At 49.0% G+C, this 13,227-nt stretch overlaps 1 long non-coding RNA gene across 2 annotated transcripts; it reads right to left on the reverse strand.

Annotated features, from left to right (window-relative positions):
* Positions 1–591: 591 nt before the first annotated feature.
* On the reverse strand, positions 592–8,105 carry LOC121064676. 2 transcript variants are annotated; one of them, XR_005816622.1, is made up of 3 exons: positions 7,946–8,105; positions 5,325–6,339; positions 592–1,412 (listed from the first exon to the last, which is right to left on the reverse strand). It is a non-coding gene; the product is annotated as an uncharacterized LOC121064676 (long non-coding RNA). The 2 variants fall into 2 exon arrangements; XR_005816621.1 differs by lacking the exon at positions 592–1,412 and having other exon boundaries at positions 3,900–5,444; positions 6,187–6,339.
* Between the last annotated feature and the right edge of the window lie 5,122 nt (positions 8,106–13,227).

The following is a 13,227-nucleotide window of genomic DNA, read 5'->3' on the forward strand; positions in this document are numbered from 1 at the left end:
CCTCGTCGGGATTTATTGCAGCATCCTCGAGCAGAGCAAGTGCTGAAGTGGTACTATTACTTCTGATTACGAACGGGCCGGGTAAGAGCATCGCGGCCACAAACACCCCATCACGTAATGGGCCACGCGGTGCAACACCTACTGTAGTGACAGCGTTCAACTCCTCAGCTTTAAGAACAGTGCTCTCAGGAAGTCTCCAGACTGGAATTAGTCTGGTGTCTTAAACACAAATCGGTGTTAGTCCTTCTAAAAGGTGAGACACCAGGCAAGCCCTTGGTAGCTGTTCTGATGGAGGAGGCATCTCACCGTTTGTTTTCTGCTGGTAACAAAAAGGTCAAGGTTCAGCCTGAAGGAGCAGAAAGAGGCTTAGGTGTCATGTCCCAGTGGTGGATCTCAAAGGGGTTTTGGAGGCAGACAGTTCTGCACCCATGGCAGAGACACTGTGCTGGTGGCGTTGAGTAGGCGGTGGATTTCCTGAAAATCACCTAGCAAGTGAATGACCTGGGAAAAAATGTCCCTTTCCAGTCACAATCACTTCACTGTGGTGTCTCCAACTAAACGAGGACCTCTCTTGCAGATACCTTAATTAAAAGCTCCCCTCTTCCTCCCATCCCCTGGCCAAGAGTCAGATTTGAACAGAGCCCATCTCATTCCTGCCTAGGTCCCCTTCCACCACCCAGATCCTGCCCGAGGGGTGCAGCCTGCACACACACCCCGCTAGAGGAACGTGATGGGGCACATCCAAGCTCCAAGGCACGTCAGTTTATCCCTCCCGTGGCATTTTCAGTGAAGTGATGCGATGTTGTGCTTGGGCTACAGCTGAAGGTTGTTTAAAGCTCTGTCCCCTCGCTTTTTTCAGACTAAGTAGAGCATTAGCACAGCCAAAGAACCAAGCTGTTTTGTAGCAAGTGTGGATCAAATTAATCTGTCTCAACCTCGGTTGTACAACGAGAGATTTCCTTAATGGCAGGAAGTCGGCTGTCCCCATATTCTTCACCCAGACAAAAGTTCTGGCCACCGCTAGATGAGAAAATAGCTGCAGCATTTGCTAAAGAGCCGGTGAAATAAAATCCCAAAAGGAAGTGTTCAAAAGACCTTAGATAAAGCAAACTGTGTCGGCAAAGCACAGACTACGTCTCCCCCAGAAACAACGAAACAGCTCAGCGGAGGTAATTACAAAGTATGATGTAAACAAGTGGGTCGGGGTATGTGCAAACACTGCTAAACCAGAACACCGAGTGTGTTATCCCAGAGAACCAAATGAGAGCACTTCAAGGCACGTGTTGATTCACCAGCTCCCATTATCCCTGATCACGAGTTTCAGCGGTGTCTTGGGGAGCTGTGAACATCAAGGCACAGGGATGCACGCACACAGCCAGGTCCACCAGCTCCACCAGGGAGGTATGCAGCTCCTGCAAGGGGATAGCAGAGAGCAGGAAGGCTGTGAAACTACATCTTAAGCCAGCTCTGGGAATGTGAGTCAAAGCTTTAAGTTTGTGAGTCAAAGATTTAAGTGAGTAAAATATTTAAGTTACTTTGATTCAGGCTCTGTGTACAGACAGAAAACTGAAATCACTTAGGGTTTGGTACTGTTCTCAGGGGGGTAACTCCATGGCCTAAATGAAAAGAGGTTGCAGTTCCCTCAGAAGCCCAGGCTCAAATCTCAGCCAAGATTTTGGGGGAAACTCTTTTCCCTTTTCAGACCTGGCTACACAAAGGAGTTTACTTTGCAGCATGGTGTTGCAATGCAATTACATCGTATAAACCAGCAGGCAGGAGCAGTGTGCAAATGAACACACGGCTTTTATTTTATGGGTCATTATTTCCACTTGGAGGGAGGGAAGTAGGACACTTCAGCAGGACACAGAGGATGCCAAGAGCTGGGATCCCACATCACCCAGGGCTGCTGCTGGGCTGCGAGATTGCTCCTGTGGTGGATGGTGGGGCAGGCAACAGAGCATCGCCAGCAGTCACTGATTTCCATGTAGATGCTCACACTATTAAGCCTCTGTGATTCACCTTCTGGGAGTAGCTGGTGCCATTTTCCAAGCTCCTAACAAACCAGTATGAACAAAAGAGCTCTCGCCAAGATAGCTGGACCGGTCACTGGACTCATGTGGCAGCAGTGTATTTGGCACATCGGGGCCAGACGGCTGCATGGTTTTGAGCCAGGCACAACTCTCCCACACAGTTTTGGCTGCCAATTTTCTGGCGTCCTCTTCCTTGCCTGCCACAGTGCCAGAAGAACGAGAACGCAGCTGAGGAGCAGAAGGAGCTCAATATGGCTGGGCAAGGCGCTCTCCCGGAGGAGCTGTCTTCCAAGCATCTTCCTCACTTTTCAAGCACTGTCCTTTTGTACAAGAGGAGTTATGCCCCAGGTCATGGCTTGTCTGCAGGAGCTGCTTGGAGGTGAGAAGGGCACCTTTCCACGGGTGGTTCGCCAGAGAGCCACCACATCAGTCTACCCACGTGAGATGATCTCAAAAGCAGATGGCCATCGCCACCCAGGGCAGGGTGTGAAAGTCCCCAGGTCTCAGGGTATTGTTGGCGTCACATATGAGGATTCCTATTTTCATTGGCTTCACTGGCAGCGCAACCCTGTTGTTGTTATCCCTGAATGAAGGCTTAGGGTTACCCGTACCTGGAGGCAACCTTAGCCTAGATGGTGCAGACCACACAAGAGTGGGGTCGCCCCTGCACACCTGGGCCAGTCCCAACTCCGACTGTGCCACTGGTGGGCCCCCAAACCCCACAGCTTTCCAAGAAAACTCCATCTAGGGGTGTCCTGCTCTACGTCAGGGCTTGTGAAGAGCTTACACAGGGTAAGAGCTCTTGGTCTTCACAGGGTGTGCAATTCCCCAGATTGTCACCTGCTTCCACCGAATAGAGCACTGCCATCACATAGCCATTAGTGGTGTCAGGGTTTCTCCTTTCACTTCTAGAAGGTCCCGTCCACATCCTGCCCTCACGGCTGCATAAGATGTTCGTGGGACATCTGATCATAGAACAGACCACCGAACGCCTGCAGGATAAGCAACAGGACAGTGGTGCAGCACTGCTCCCAGCACCAAAATCCACATGGGAGACACTGGGGGGCTGAGAGAGCCCAGCACCACCTGGTTGCAGCTCCAGCTGCAGCAGAAAGGAAGACGGACTCACTGCAGCTCGGAAACTCCTCGACTCTCGTAGCAGCCCGTGTCAGGCACCCATCAGAGCGGCAATTTCCCGAGCGTGTGTCAGACAGCCCTCCTACACCTGGGCCGAGAGCAGCACCTCGCCATGGGCCTGACACAGTGCCTGGAATATCTGTCATGGTTTGTGGCACGCAGCATCACCGACACGGTGACACGACCTGCTGAGCTGTGCGGGACATCTCCTCTGCTGTGAGGCGCGAGCTCTGCGCGCTCTGCAGGCCTTCGTTAATTTTAAATGGAACGGTGGATGTCAATTAACCGTGGGAGATCTGTCAGCGTTTGTTAGTGCTCTCTGTGCTCCTTTATTAATATTTCATACCGTCACGGATGCGAGTCCGCTCGGGGGAAACGTCAACAGCAGCACGACGCATTTCCCTGCAGGGCCCCGTGTTGGGAGGCAGGGGGTGGAGGAGAGGGGGAGGCTTGGTTTCCCTGTGCTGTGAGAGTTTTTCGGAGTGCCTGAGTTCACTCATGAATGTATAAAACCGTGGAACTTGGGTATAACCGGTTCGAGTGCCTAAGTGCTGGCCTGTGGGGCCTCGCTGCCCGCCTGCAGCTTCGTTGCACAAGCTTCGCTCAGCGTCGATTTTGTATGTTTGACTATTTGCTGGATCATGTTGTTAAGTTAAAAAAAAATAAAATAAAATAAAATTCAACTTTGGAATGAAGACAAACACGAGGCAAAACAAATTGTTTTCTGGGAATTGCAGTGCTTTAATGCTGTGCAAGCAGGGCAAAGGCAAGGGGGTTAAATTAAAGGGCCAGGGAAACTGCAGCACACTGAGCAGGGAGCTCCTGGCACCTTGTGGAAAGTCTCCCAGTGTGTGAGCAGCTTTCCCTATCTAGGAATCTTGGGAACCGGTGCAGCATGGCTTTATAATCTGCTCCCAACATCAAAGGTGGCTCCACCTCCTCCAACTGTTTTTGCACCGGTTCTGTGATCAGGAGGAGAGCCGAGTCGTATTCCCCTTACTTTACTCCTCCCAGGGGATCACTCTCCACTTCTGCACATTTCTGTGTTTCTCAGAGCTCAGCTGAGGTCACCAAAAATTTCCTTCTCTGTTTTTCTCCTTCCTCACTCTCCAGTCCTCTCAGCATGGTTCAGACACAGATCCGCTGGAGAAGTCATGGGCAGAATGGTTATCTTCTCCGTGGCAGCTGAGTTAAGGGAAGGACCCCATGTCCCACATGGAGGTGCCACCCTTAGTGCATTGCCCCACTCTTGGGAGACTCAGGAGTCTGGTTAAACCCACGGAGATCCATATTGCTGCTAGATGATGTTGAGGACTTGGCCGATGCTCTCCTTGGTGGGGAGGAGATAGTCGTGGATTTGGGATGCCAGGGGAGGAAGCCTGGAGCTCTGCACTTTGGGCACCTAAAACACCATCCCTTGTAACCCTGCTCTGAGTCCACAGGGCCTTTAACGCTGCTCTGCAATGAATTTGAAACGTGAAACCAACCAGACCAAAGTCTTACTATTAGCGCTCCAAATTATGTGTCCTACTTGGCCTTCATGTGCTTATTCTGAAGGAGAAATGCCGCTTTTAGATTTTTATGGACTGGAAATGTTCGTCTGAATTTTACAGTTTTAGAGAAGCCAATTGGAATCCTGCGTGATCGGAGGAGGGACAGACCTGCAGCAAGGAACTGGCCTCACTGCTGCAAATCTGTCACTCCTCCACTCATCCGAAAGCCAGAATTGGCTTCACCGCTGCCCTGGTAGGATTCATGTGTAGCTGAGCAGGGAGCTGTGGTGCCTGTGGCCCCGTGTTGTGCCCTAACAACTCCTGCCATATCTCACACGCAAATGTTTGAGCACTCAGTGCAAGCAGGCTCCATCTTGCATTCCCGTGTCGCAACGTGGGGCTGTTCCCAGCAGCATAAACTGGTCTGAAGTGGGGCTGCCATGGGATTCACCCTCCTCTCCAGCCCTGGCTGTGCTCCTGCAACCTGGCAGCTGTTGGGAAGCCAGGCAGGGAGCTGAGCTAGCTGAAAGTTAACACCACAGGGAAGAAAACGGTGAGCTTCCAGACCAACCAGCTCCATCCCACTGTCACCGTACGTTTGCACTGGTGCCAGTGTTGGTGCTGGGAGTGGGAGACAGGGAGGATGGGTGCAGCCCCAGATTACCTCAAACTGAGGTCCAGTAGAGTTGAGTCCCAGCTTGAAGGCTCCTTGGAAGAAGGCTCCTGGCTGACTTCTTCCTTCCCTGTCCTGTCCAGTGTGCAGCATGGCTGCGGAAGGGGTGCCCTGCTCTCAAAAGCGCAAGTATGTTCATTAATAAAATAGCTGGGGTCTTAGCCCTAAAGGCAAGTGCTGTGGCTAAATGTTCCTTGTCCATCCTGCCTCTCGCGGAACTGTTCCTGTATTGTTCATAGCTCCCAAAATGAGACAGACTGTAGTCTGGGCCGAAATCATGCCAGGAAGTCTAGCAGCAGCTAAATGGCATGGCTGTGCTTGAGCCCAGTGCTGGCACTGCCCGGTGCAGGCTTGGTACAAAAGTGAGGGGATGGCTCAGGAGGGCGGATGATGAAGCAGGGGAAGGCCCACATGAGAAGATCTAGCTAGCTACTGCTCAGCTTGGAAGTACAGGAGGATGCCCACAGGCTGCCACAGGGCAAATTGGCCTGCAGAGATATTTAGGGTCCTCTGAGTTGCAAAGCACTCTGTAATTATGGACGCCTTGGCCCCAAAGTAAATATGTGTCTGTAAAAGCACCGTGCATTTCGTCTGTTGCATTGTTGTAAGGAGCTGTGCCTTTCAGCGAGTTGAAGTATTTGTGTAGCCCAAGGAGACCAAAGAGATACAACATGGCCTGTTCCTTGAAGGTCTTTGGGTAAGATCTCCAAATGTCCTGGCTGCTCTGCACTGATATTTAAAAGTCAGTTGTACTTTGAAAAATTACCTTGGCGGGCACTGTGGAAATTTGTCTTTCTGATCACCTCACAGATCCACCCAGCTGATAAGCAAAAATGTTTATTTCCAGATTTACCTGTTCAGAGCAAGCTCAACTGTGAAAGCTGGAGAGGTTTCTTCTGGGTCTTTCACATGCAGCAGTCGGGGCTGTGGAGAAGAGGCTTACAGGTCCGCTGGTGAGGATGGAGCTGGAGTAGAACTGTGCTATCTCAGGTGAAGTTCTGCAGTGCTAGCAGGCAAAAAACGTAGCAAAAACTTATTTTAGTGAATGAATTCTCCAGATGTGCCCAGGAACACGTTGATCAGCTACAAAAGACCCATTTATCCACAATCACTGTTTAGAGTAAAACTCCGCTTTGAAGTTTTGAAGGGACTTTCGCAATAGAGGGGTTTGCTCTGGTGTCCTTGGCCAAAAATAGTCACTTCTCTTATTTTGGTCCTGCTAACATATGCCAGCTGGCTGCCACCCTCCATTCCAGACACGGCTGCATTTCACTTCTGCTGTTTATGTAAAGTTTGTGCAGTGTGATTTAGGGTCCTTTGGGATGAAATGTACTATGTAAATATAAACTTTTATTTCCAAAGCCTTTCTGTAGCCATTAAGGGCCTAACTTACCCTGCCAAGCAGGGGTTCACACCACGAGTGAGGCAAACAGATGCAGCGCCCAGCGTCATCTGGCGCCTAGTGGGTTCATGCTCTGGAGAAAATTTCTTCGAGCTCTTTCTGGAAGTACCACAGTGCTGCTCAGTGCCCCAGCACTCAGGCTCATTTTGGACCAGGATTTTGAATGTCCATGTGAAAAGGTTGTTTGAATACATGTTTAAGTGGAAAGGTTTAGTCTGGCATTTTACTAAATAAACGTGGTGTTTGCAAACATTTGAATCTGGGTTTGGAGTTTTGCATGTTCCTTCATAATAGGCTGTAAGATAGTTTGGATCCAGCTGGTTAACTCACAAATACAGCCAAGCAGGTGATGAGGATAGGATGGGCTGCAGCCACCTAAGTGCCTGTCTTTCAACCCCTTTATAAATAAAAAACGTGTTTGAATTCTAGCAATCATCTTGACAACTCCCTCTTTTCTGGCTCTAGGTCAAACATCCCCGTATTTGGGAATAATGTGCAAATTTACTGCTTTCACAAACATATCCAGCCCTGCTAAGGAATTGTGATTGTTTATGTGAGAAGTAAATCTGGTCCAGTGTGATTATATCTTGCTATCTAGGACAAGTAAGGGCCTATCCCAGACTCTGCAACACACAGGCACAACACTCACTGCACAATGCAAACTGCAACATTTGCAACACAGCAAAGCAAATCATCTACAAGGTGCAGTTGCTTATTTAAATAAGTCAGAAGTCATATTGCTCCTAAATATCTACCCATAGGAATTGCCATGTCCCCCCAGCTGTAGAGAGAGCAGAAAACTGGAGGCTTTCTAATACAGCTGGACAGGTAAAGAAAGATGCCCCTTTTGCAAATCCAGGCTGGTAAATTCAAGGATCTATAGCCATACAAATAAAATCAAGGATATTCAAACTCCACTGACTGCTGCAGGAATGACATTGAACAACAGGAGAATTCCCTTAGTTTTTAGAAGCTGCAAAACATAAAGCTGAGCTCGTGTGCCTTAACAGCAGCTGATGGTGAAGATCTACCTGTGCCCAGTCAGTGCCAGCTTCTGCCAAACCAGACGAGAAAGCCCAAGCCAATGTCTGGGAGTTGGTAAGCAGGAAAATTTGAAGTCTTCCACCTTTGCCCCCTGACACTGAGTCAACTCAGATGAATGCCTCTGCCTCCAAGAGCAGCAGTGGGGAGTAAAAGTTAAAGCAGATACCTTTCTCCATGAGTCTCTGAGCTTTGCAATGAATCCGGTTTCCAAATGTGCAAGAGCAGCAGCACACACTCTCTCAGACTTTCATGTGCACTTCATATCAGCATTGCAGCAGCTGGAGCAGCAGGAAAGGGGAACTGCCTCAAAGGAATGCTGCGGAGCACTTACTTGTCAAAATTCAGTCATGAATGGAGAATTGTGGGCATTTGCCCCTGAGCAAGAAAAGTGAAGATTGGAAGAAATGGATTGACACGAACACCGTGCCTGGTGTAATATGCCAAGGGCTGCTAATTAGAAGAGGGAAGTCTTCTCTGGCAGCCTTCATTCCTTCTGAAAACCTCAGTCACCAGCAAGGCTCCTCATAGACACTGAGTTAACATTTTGGAGATCACTATCAGATGCCTTTCTCAGGCAGGTTACTGGGACTTCATAAAGCTGGTGGGGGCACAGCACCAAGAATTAGCTCATAGAATCATAGAATATCCTGAGTTGGAAGGGACCCACAAGGATCATTGAGTCCAACTCCTGGCTCCACACAGCACCACCCAAAAATCAGACCCTATGTCTAAGAGCGTTGTCCAAATGCTTCTTGAACTCTGGCAGGCTCAGTGCTGTGACCACTGCCCTGGGGAGCCTGTCCCAGTGCCTGACCACCCCTGACACCCAGCCTGACCCTCCCCTGTCCCAGCTCCATGCCGTTCCCTCGGGTCCTGTCGCTGTCCCCAGAGAGCAGAGCTCAGCGCCTGCCCCTCCGCTCCCCTCGTGAGGGAGCTGCAGGCCGCCATGAGGCCTCCCCTCAGCCTCCTCTGCTCTGGGCTGAACAAACCAAGGGACCTCAGCTGCTCCCCATACATCTAGCCCTCCAGACCCTTCACCATCTTTATAGCACTCCTTTGGACACTCTCTAACAGTTCTATGTCCTTTTTATACTGTGGCACCCAAAACTGCACACAGTGCCCAAGGTGAGGCCACACAGCACAGAGCAGAGCCCCAGGCACCCCAGGGTAGGGTCGGCCCTTTGGGCTACCAGGGCACGCTGCTGGCTCATGTTCAACTTTTCATTGTCCAAATCCCCCAAATCCCTTTCTGTGGGGCTGCTCTCCAGCCTCTCATCCCCCAGTCTGTACACACAGGTACATACATCCCCCAGTCTGCCCTGTCCCAGGTGCAGAATCCAGCACTTGCTCTTGTTAAACTTCATGTGGTTGGTGATTGCCCAGCTCTCTTGTCAAGATCTCTGTGCAAAGACTCTTTGCCCTTGACAGAGTCAACCTCTCCTCCTAATTTAGTAGCATCCGCAAATTTTCTTAATGTGCACTTGACTCCTGCATCCAGATCATTTATAAAAAACTTTAAAGAGAACTGGCCCTAAAATTGAGCCCAGGAGCTGCTGAGTTTACAATAAGCAGCAAGATTAACCAGGTGGAGTACTTACAGTTTGCATCTCCCTTTGTTATGGGATGATGTACCTCCATAGCCTACTTCAGCAGAGCCTGTCTCCCTCCTGGAGAAGGGACTCACTTCTGGCACCTCTCTGAAGGCAGAAGTAACCATTGAAGAGAAGAAGCCTTGGTGGTTGTGCAGGATGCCACCCAAGTAAGGGCTGGAGACAGCACAAAGCTGAGATTCTGGATTTGGCTTGGAAAGTAAAGACTGCAAGGCATTATTTCAGATTAGGGCTACTTGGGTTTAGGTGTCATGAGCTGCAGGCATTTTGCTGGTGGTGTGTGCGTGACTCCAGCAGGTCACTATGAGGCAAAACCAGTGACCATGGAGCAAATCCCTCCTGGCTGCAGCACCCCACAGCCTGTGAATGGCCTGACACTTCCACTGAGACACTGAGGACATGTCCTCCTGGAGCACAGCAGTCCTCCCCTGGCTTCATTACAGCTAGATCATCACAGCACGGACTCTCTTTCCAAGAGAGCTCATGGGTGCATGAGAGGTCCCACTGCACCAGGGGTCCTCGGGCCAAGGTGGGCGAGAAAGCTCAGTGTCCCCAGAGCAAAAACGGGTTCCAGCATTCCTAGGTGTCCCTATGGGAGCCAGTGTGTGCACATAAAAGGAGGTACACCCACACTGCCCACTTTGGCCCCTCCTTTGTTATGCTTTTGCCTTCCATCCCTTGCTAATATCTCAACCTGCTACCCCCACCTTCCTATGCAATGTCCCAATTCCCAGCATGTGATCCCACCTCCACAGCTCCTACTGTCCCCCTGCTCATTTCCCCTAGGATTTCTGTCCCAGCTACAGCTCCCTCAACCCCATCAAAACTGGGTCAACCCCATCCTCACCTCCATCTTCTGTCAAGTTCCACCCAAGCCCATGCTATCTCGTGTCATGGCAGGAAAGCGATTATAGTGCCTTATAATGATGGTCATTTTGCTATGATCAGGCACTGTGCAATGCCAACATCTCTGGCATTGAAACAAAATAAACAATAAAAAAGCACTGGTGGGCCCCTCTCCTATGCAGAGAGAAGGATGAATGGCTGTACAGCATATTCTGCCCTTGGTGCTACAGGGAGAGGTTGCTGTTCCACTCGTGGTGAGCACATCACTGTAACTCAAACATGGGACCAGTGCCCATGTGACATAATTTTAGTGGAAGTGCAAGAAAGGGAAACATCTTTTTAAAGAAAACTTCATCTCCCACATGCTCTCACAATTCACTTTCCCTCTCCAGGATTCCCTCTCCTCATTGTACTCCCCATGTTTTGCTTCCAACTCAGCAAAGAAAAGTTCATTGCTGTGTTGTTGTTCTTTATGCTAAAGTGATGGCTGCAAAAGATGCACCACAGGCTGGCAAAGGGGCTGCCATGTGTAATCTGCCTATCTCTGGTATCTGCTGGGCTTGGGATGAGTGGAATTGATAAATTAGGGAGCAAACAAGTGGGGGAGGGAATGGACCACTTGACAGGGTGTCAAGGGTGCGTCTGCAGCTGACTCAGAGGCCTAATCAATGCATTATCATTTCTCATGCATTCCAGCTCCGGCACAAAACCTCCAGGATCTCATTGGGATGATGAATTCCTCCTCCTCAGAAACAGGCAGCTGAGCCCTCTGCATGGGAAACACCCGCGTCCTGTCCATGTGGCAGGAACACCAAGCCAGTGATTGCACATACAAGCCTAATGGAGGGACACATGGACACCAGCTGGTTGTATGGAGATATTTTATCCCTAGTGGTAAGCGGTATCAGAAGCCTGAGGAATGAATGGATGTATTTTCTAATGGAATTAGGTAATTGTAAAGGAAATGGAGCCTCAAAGGAAGAAGTTCAGACATCCTAAAGAAAATAAGCAGAGGTACTTAGGAGAACACATGTTGTGCTAAAACATGAGTCCCACAGAGGCAGCAGAGTCCTGTGTCACAAAATTTGGCTAATGCCAGCAAAGTCCCATACGAGCTTCTTTCAGAGGAGCTCAGAGAGAGAGGACTGTGACATGACTTCTCCCAGTCACCTCCCATTCCAAGGGAGGCTAAGGGAGCTGCACTGCAAGACTCCCTACCACCAAGCTCAAGTGGGACCCTCTTTGGCTCCTTGGTGGAGCACATGGGCATCTCCTAAGGCTCTTTGCCTTGTACTCCTCTTTTCTTCATCTGCTCTCTGTGGCCTTTCCCTCTGGACAGGGTTATGTTGATTGTTAGGGGGTTCTGACCATTTCAGACAACCTTTTTTCATCCCTTAGGGCTCCTGACCCCTCCCCATCCTGGGTCTGGCTATAATGATGCTCCTTCTTCCTGCCTTGTCTCAGCTGTTGTTGTCTCTGCTCTTCTCCATCCCTCTCCCACATTCTCCTAAGTGCTTTGAGTATGTCTTTCATCTGCCTAGGGTGGGCTCCATGGGTATGCAATGAGCACAGAAGCTAATTAGTGACTGAAGCCTCAGGGTTTTAATTTGAACCTTGTGGTGTTGCCATGCTTGGAATCTAAATAAGACACATGCTTTTGGGTGAGCATCTGTAGGGTCCTTCAAGAGTTCATCAGTGGAGATGAACCTGCTGCTGAGGCCCAGGTGTGACCTCTGCAAACAGTCTCTGAAATACTCAGAAGACTTTATCACTACTTGCAAATTGGGTTAAAAAGACCCTCAGTGCTCAAACCTGCAACAAATTCTATTGAGAACATCAGTGAGTGACTTGCAACTGCACACGTGTGTGAAAAATGTGGAATTTGTTATGAATCTTCAGAGAGATAACAGTGGGCAAATTTGAAGGATGTGGTCAAGCCTACAGATGGCCAACTGGCCTCTATTTCTGACCCCACTGTGGTCCCTATTCACTACAAGAAGCTCAGTTTAAACAAGGTTAGTAACGTCAGGGCAAAAATACTCCTAAGGTTAAGTTATTAACATTACAAAGAAAACGAGACAACAAATCAAAATCAAATAAAAGCATCAAGATGATCTCAATAATCTCAACAGAAAAATAGTTAATCCTTATAAATGTTAAGAAAGGACCTTCAGGAAGCAGCTGTCCCTTTGGTTACAAACATGCTAAAGTCAATTTAACATAGAAACTGGAGCTGCCTAAATAGTTTAGTTTTGAGACATTACTATCTTATGTTCGCATCAGAGAGCCAGTTATACAGCTCCCTTCTTAGATTTCCGTTCTCGCAGAGTGGGTAACCCTTTCCTCCCCTCTGCAGGCAGGCTTTGTTACAGATTTCAATAGAACAACTCAAATAAACAGTATTTTGACATCTCTTATTAACATCTCTTATTAACTGGAAACTACCTGGAACAGATTCAAGTGTTCTGGGATTTGTTTGTTTGGTTTGGTTTGGGGTTGGATTTGTTTGTTTGTTGTTTTTTCTTTTGTTTCGTTAGCTTAAAATAATTTTTCTTTATGAACCAGCATTTAAACCTAAGATTTAAACCTCCATCATGCAAATTTTAGGAATGGATGCATGCATGCACATACACAGCAATATTTTCATGACTTAGTGTGAAGTCTAAAAATGCCCAGACATTTCCCAGCTATAAAACACAATCAGCAAACACCGACAGAGAAGTCACTTCTCAGAGGATAGTCGTGGAGGCAGTAGACATACCCTTGGCCCAATGCTCCACATGAGAAGACCTTGTTTGGGTGTGGGCAGAGAGGCAGGGGCCAGGGACAGCATGACCAGCAGAATTTTGACTTCCCCTTCAAATGACTGCTCTTGGAGAGACTGGAGAGCCAATCTTCTCTCAACAGCCTCATTGACCTTAAAGGTGAGATATTCCAGACTTGTCCTTCAGGTTCCTGAACTTTGCTTACTCTGCCTGTGACATCTCCCTCC

Source organism: Cygnus olor, chromosome 2, assembly GCF_009769625.2.
Source record: "Cygnus olor isolate bCygOlo1 chromosome 2, bCygOlo1.pri.v2, whole genome shotgun sequence".
NCBI lineage: Eukaryota > Metazoa > Chordata > Aves > Anseriformes > Anatidae > Cygnus > Cygnus olor.